This window comes from Coregonus lavaretus (genome assembly GCF_964263955.1).
Source record: "Coregonus lavaretus genome assembly, chromosome: 2".
Classification (NCBI taxonomy): Eukaryota; Metazoa; Chordata; class Actinopteri; order Salmoniformes; family Salmonidae; genus Coregonus; species Coregonus lavaretus.
The window spans coordinates 31763418-31769927 of record NC_139989.1 but is presented as its reverse complement, the minus strand read 5'-3'; the positions used below and the strand labels follow the sequence as shown (position 1 = coordinate 31769927).

Below are 6510 nucleotides of genomic sequence, written 5' to 3'. Positions count from 1 at the left end.
GATGTTTGTCGCTTTGATTCAAATTGTATTTTGTGACTCGACTAACAATATATTCATGTTACAGGGAACAGTCAGTGCACTTCTAATGCCATATACATATAATTTAGAGTGAACCTCTTTCGGGCGATGCTATGCATAGCAGGTACATCTAGCTTAAAGACTAGCATCTAAGGGTATGGTTTTTAACTCTCTCAGTTGGGGAGGGGGTTGGTGGGTTTGTGGTAGGGTCAGGGTATTAGCTCACCAGATGTTGACTATTTATACTTTCATAATTTCATTCTGTACAATTTGTTTATGATCAATGCAATTTAGTTTCTGTCTTTTTCCCTCTTTCTTATTATCTTTAAAGATGTCAGCACCTAATAACTATACATTTATGGCACTTAACATAATAACTATACATTTATAACACTTAACATAATAACTATACATTTATGACACTTAACATAACAACTATACATTTATGACACTTAACATAACTATACATTTATGACACTTAACATTAGGATACTAAATGCCCAGTCAAGTGCAAACGCATTCTGAATGATCTAAAGCAGCATAAGGTTGATGTAGCTGTTCCTCAGGAGACACACCTGACTGACACTCTGATTATTTAATATGATGCATTATGTAGAGAATGACACACCTGACTGACTCTGATCACTCTGATTATTTAATATGATGCATTATATAGAGAATGACACACCTGACTGACTCTGATCACTCTGATTATTTAATATGATGCATTATGTAGAGAATGACCAAGAACCTGTAGTTGGCGCTTCATTAGATGAGGAAAAAGCTTTTGATAAACTGAAGAGAGAGTGGGTGGGTCAAGTGTACTATTCATCTTTCACCTCTCGGGCAAGAGGGATGGTCATTCTCATTAATAAGCATTGCCCCTTTCAGCTACAATCTCAGATTAAAGACAAAGGGGGTAGGTTTGTGATCATTCAAGGTTTCATTAACACTGAGCCCATTACCATTGTGAATGTGTATGGGCCTAACCATGAGGATCCTACATTTTACCAAGACATCTTTTTGAAGTTAACGTGCCCCTCATCAGAGATAATAATGTCAGGGGATTTTAACTTGGTACTGGACCCTTCCAGTGATACATCTTCCTCTAACAGTATCAACCTCACACAGACTGGACCCTTCCAGTGATACATCTTCCTCTAACAGTATCAACCTCACACAGACTGGACCCTTCCAGTGATACATCTTCCTCTAACAGTATCAACCTCACACAGACTGGACCCTTCCAGTGATACATCTTCCTCTAACAGTATCAACCTCACACAGACTGGACCCTTCCAGTTATACATCTTCCTCTAACAGTATCAACCTCACACAGACTGGACCCTTCCAGTGATACATCTTCCTCTAACAGTATCAACCTCACACAGACTGGACCCTTCCAGTGATACATCTTCCTCTAACAGTATCAACCTCACACAGACCCTCAAGAAGATGGAGGTTTGGCACATACTTACTAAATAATCCCACATTTGTAACATTTCTGAACACTCATATCGACATATTTTTTAGCACCAATAGCAACTCTGCCTCCCACCTAATTTTACATTTACATTTTACATTGAAGTCATTTAGCAGACGCTCTTATCCAGAGCGACTTACAGTTAGTGAATACATATTTTTTTATACTGGCCCCCCGTGGGAATCGAACCCACAACCCTGGCATTGCAAACGCCATGCTCTATCAACTGAGCTACATCCCTGCCGGCCATTCCCTCCCCTACCCTGGAAAACGCTGGGCCAATTGTGCGCCGCCCATGAGTCTCCCAGTCGCGGGAAGCTCTCCTTGCATATCTGAGGGGGCACTAGATAAGGTTCTTCCTGACTTGGTTTATATGGACCAAACAGGATTTGTAAGAAACCGCTCATCTCCTGATAATATCAGAAGATTATTTAATATTATGCATTATGTAGAGAATGACCAAGAACCTGTAGTGGCGGCTTCATTAGAAATTTCACATTAGATGAATATTGGACCTAAGTATGTAGGGCTGATTAGATGACTGTACAAATGTCCGGTAGCTCAGATCCTGACTAATGGAAATGTTTCCTCCCAGTTCTCCCGATCACGTGGCACAAGACAGGGTTGCCCCGCTAGTCCTCTCCTTTCTTCTTTGGCTATAGAGCCACTGTCAGAAGCTTCTAGATCTCATCCATCCATCCATGGTGTTCCTATAGGAACACAACATCTGGTCTCGCTATATGCTGATGACATTTTGCTTTACCTCACTAAACCAGAAATTTCACTCCGAGCATTAGTTGACATCCTGAAAGAATATGGGACCTTTTCAGGATATAAAATAAACCTATCGAAGACTATAATTATGCAGGGCTTGCAAACTATTACAGACTACAAACGGAAGCCCAGTGACACGAGCCTACCAGATGAGCTAAATTACTTCTATGCTCGCTTTGAGGCAAGCAAAACTTAAGCATGCATGAGAGCATCAGCTGCTCCGGACGACTGTGCAGGTTGAGAGCTTCAAGTTCCTTGGTGTCCACATCACCAACAAACTATCATGGTCCAAACACACCAAGACAGTCATGAAGAGGGTACGACAAAGCCTATTCCCCCTCAGGAGACTGAAAAGATTTGGCATGGGTCCTCAGATTCTCAATTTCTACAGCTGCACCATCGAGAGCATCCTGACTGGTTGCATCACTTCCTGGTATGGCAACTGCTCAGCCTCCGACCGCAAGGCATTAAAGAGGGTAGTGCTTACGGCCCAGTACATCACTGTGGCCAAGCTTCCTGCCATCCAGGATCCATATATACCAAGCAGTGTCAGAGGAAGGCCCTAAAAATTGTCAAAGTCTCCAGCCACCCTAGTCATAGACTGTTCTCTCTGCTACTGCATGGCAAGCAGTACCGGAGCGCCAAGTCTAGGTCCAAAAGGCTTCTTAACAACTTCTACCCCCAAGCCATAACACTCCTGAACAGCTAATCAAATGGCTACCCGGACTATTTGCACTGTTCCCCACGCTGCTGCTACTCTCTGTTTATTATCTATGCATAGTCATGTTAGCTCTACCTACATGTACATATTACCTCAATTACCTCAACTAACCTGTGCCTCCGCACATTGACTCTGTATCGGCCGGCTCGGTCCTCCCCTCCAGCTCCGTGGCTTGATGACTCATTGCGAGCTCACAGAACAGAGCTCCGGGCAGCTGAGCGGAAATGGAAGAAAACTAGACTCCCTGCAGACCTGGCATCTTTTCACTCCCTCCTCTCTACATTTTCTTCATCTGTTTCTGTTGCTAAGGCCACTTTCTACCACTCTATTTTCCAAGCATCCGCCTCTAACCCTAGGAAGCTCTTTGCCACATTCTCCTCCCTGCTGAATCCCCTTGCTGAATCCCCTCCCTTCTAGACCTGTCTGCTGCCTTTGATACTGTGAACCATCAGATCCTCCTCTCCACCCTCTCCGAGCTGGGCAATTCCGGCGCGGCTCACTCTTGGATTGCGTCCTACCTGACCGGTCGCTCCTACCAAGTGGCGTGGCGAGAAGCTGTCTCCGCACCACGTGCTCTCACCACTGGTGTCCCCCAGGGCTCAGTTCTAGGCCCTCTCCTATTCTTGCTATACACCAAGTCACTTGGCTCTGTCATATCCTCACATGGCCTCTCCTATCATTGCTACGCTGACGACACACAACTAATCTTCTCCTTTCCCCCTTCTGATAACCAGGTGGCGAATCGCATCTCTGCATGTCTGGCAGACATATCAGTATGGATGACGGATCACCACCTCAAGCTGAACCTCAGCAAGACGGAGCTGCTCTTCCTCCCGGGGAAGGACTGCCCGTTCCATGATATCGCCATCACGGTTGACAACTCCGTTGTGTCCTCCTCCCAGAGTGCGAAGAGCCTTGGCGTGACCCTGGACAACACCCTGTCGTTCTCCGCTAACATCAAGGCGGTGACCCGATCCTGTAGGTTCATGCTCTACAACATTCGGAGAGTACGACCCTGCCTTACACAGGAAGCGGCACAGGTCCTAATCCAGGCACTTGTCATCTCCCGTCTGGATTACTGCAACTCGCTGTTGGCTGGGCTCCCTGCCTGTGCCATTAAACCCCTACAACTCGTCCAGAATGCCGCAGCCCGTCTGGTGTTCAACCTTCCCAAGTTCTCTCACGTCACCTAGCTCCTCCGCACACTCCACTGGCTTCCAGTTGAAGCTCGCATCTGCTACAAGACCAAGGTGCTTGCCTACGGAGCTGTGAGGGGAACGGCACCTCCGTACCTTCAGGCTCTGATCAGTCCCTACACCCAAACGAGGGCACTGCGTTCATCCACCTCTGGCCTGCTGGCTCCCCTATCTCTGCGGAAGCATAGTTCCCGCTCAGCCCAGTCAAAACTGTTCGCTGCTCTGGCACCCCAATGGTGGAACAAGCTCCCTCATGACGCCAGGACAGCGGAGTCACTCACCACCTTCCGGAGACATTTGAAACAGCACCTCTTTAAGGAATACCTGGGATAGGATAAAGTAATCCTTCTACCCACCCACCCCCCCCTTACTTTACTTTTTTAAACTGCATTGTTGGTTAAGGGCTTGTAAGTAAGCATTTCACTGTAAGGTCTACACCTGTTGTATTCGGCGCATGTGACAAATACAATTTTATTTTATTTTATTTGAAGTGGCATGATGACCCTAGCAAGGGGGAGACATAGTAGCCGTGCGGAAAAAGTCAGGATTTTCAGTGTATTTTCAATATATATCAGAACAAATAGCAACAGGAATGGTTATACAGCTAGAGACACAATACTGTTAAAATATATATCAGAACAAATAGCAGCAGGAATGGTTATACAACTAGAGACACAATACTGTTAAAATATATATCAGAACAAATAGCAGCAGGAATGGTTATACAGCTAGAGACACAGTACTGTTAAAATATATAGCAGAACAAATAGCAGCAGGAATGGTTATACAGCTAGAGACACAATACTGTTAAAATATATATCAGAACAAATAGCAGCAGGAATGGTTATACAGCTAGAGACACAATACTGTTAAAATATGTATCAGAACAAATAGCAGCAGGATTGGTTATACAGCTAGAGACACAATACTGTTAAAATATATATCAGTATATTATGGAAACTAGTTATTGCAGATAAATATGATTACAATAAACACATGTACAATCACCCACCTCAGCTGCATCAACCCACCCTCCAACCCCTCCTGGGACCAACCCAACCCAACCTCCAACCCCTCCTGGGACCACCCCAACACACCCAACCTGATCTCCATTAAATTAAATACTAAATCAAGGTACACATTTGCACAAAAAATGATAATTAACGGTCAATCTGTTGGGTAAAACCCACTACAGGAGTTATTTTATGGTTTCAGCTGCAATTGTTGTTTGGCTAGCCCCATGGATCATAGCAGTGGATAGTTCTAAATAAATTATATCTATAAAAGTGCTGATCCAATGAGGTGTGGTGGTTGCCATCTTAGTTCCAACATCTTTTTAGCTGCTGTCCAACCTGACAACATTATACGTCTTTGCTGTAATGACAGTGGTGAATTATCATTCAGTAATAACAGTTTGGGAGAACAAGGTATAAGGATACCTCTTTCCAAAACATGTCCCATGGTCACTCCCAGTACATATGATTAAAGGAGCCCAAGGCACCTTGATTACATAGATCACACAGAGGAGCGGTTGTGATTTCTATTAAATTATGTTTTCTAGGTGGAAGGTTTACCCTGTGTATGAGATTAAAATGTATCAGCTAATGATTAGGATTGTTAGATGAACCCACTAAGTTCCTGATGAACTCAACTGGTGAGCCTCTTTAGCAGCTAGTTCCATGGACATACTGATTTCAATGTCCTTTGCCAAGGTCAGATGACTTTCAGTCAACAGTCTCTTTGGTGTGGCTTCACTCCGTAGCCCACATACTAGTCTGTCTCTAATGATGTCATTTAGAACAGCATTAAACTCAGTGTTCTGGTAATTTCTTTAATGCAGCAGCAAACATTGTTACTGATTCTCCCTCTTCTTGATGTCTCCTGTGTAACCTGAATGCTTCAGCATTAATAAGTGGTTCTGGTGTCACGTTCATTGAATGACGGGTAAGACCAAGGCGCAGCGTGATATGCGTACATGTTTACTTTAACTGTTAAAGACACAACAAAGGAAACGAAACGTGAAGTCCAAGGTAGCACACACAACATACCTTACACGGAACAAGATCCCACAACTAGACAGTGCCAATAGGCTGCCTAAGTATGGTTCCCAATCAGAGACAACGAGCGACAGCTGCCTCTGATTGGGAACCACACCGGCCAACATAGAAATACACATACTAGAACCCACATAGAAAATACTACATAACAAAGAATATACACAGCCTGACTCAACATATACGAGTCCCCTGAGTCAGGGCGTGACATCTGGTGAAAAATGTCCTTTAAGTATCTCCACAATATCCCCATACGTCTTATTA

At 44.2% G+C, this 6510-nt stretch overlaps 1 protein-coding gene across 1 annotated transcript in view; it reads right to left on the bottom strand.

Annotated features, from left to right (window-relative positions):
- LOC311138736 (NLR family CARD domain-containing protein 3-like) overlaps nt 1-6510 on the bottom strand; it is a gene marked incomplete at its 3' end in the record, with an annotated part of 77246 nt that overhangs the window by 47208 nt on the left and 23528 nt on the right. The window lies entirely within an intron of this gene.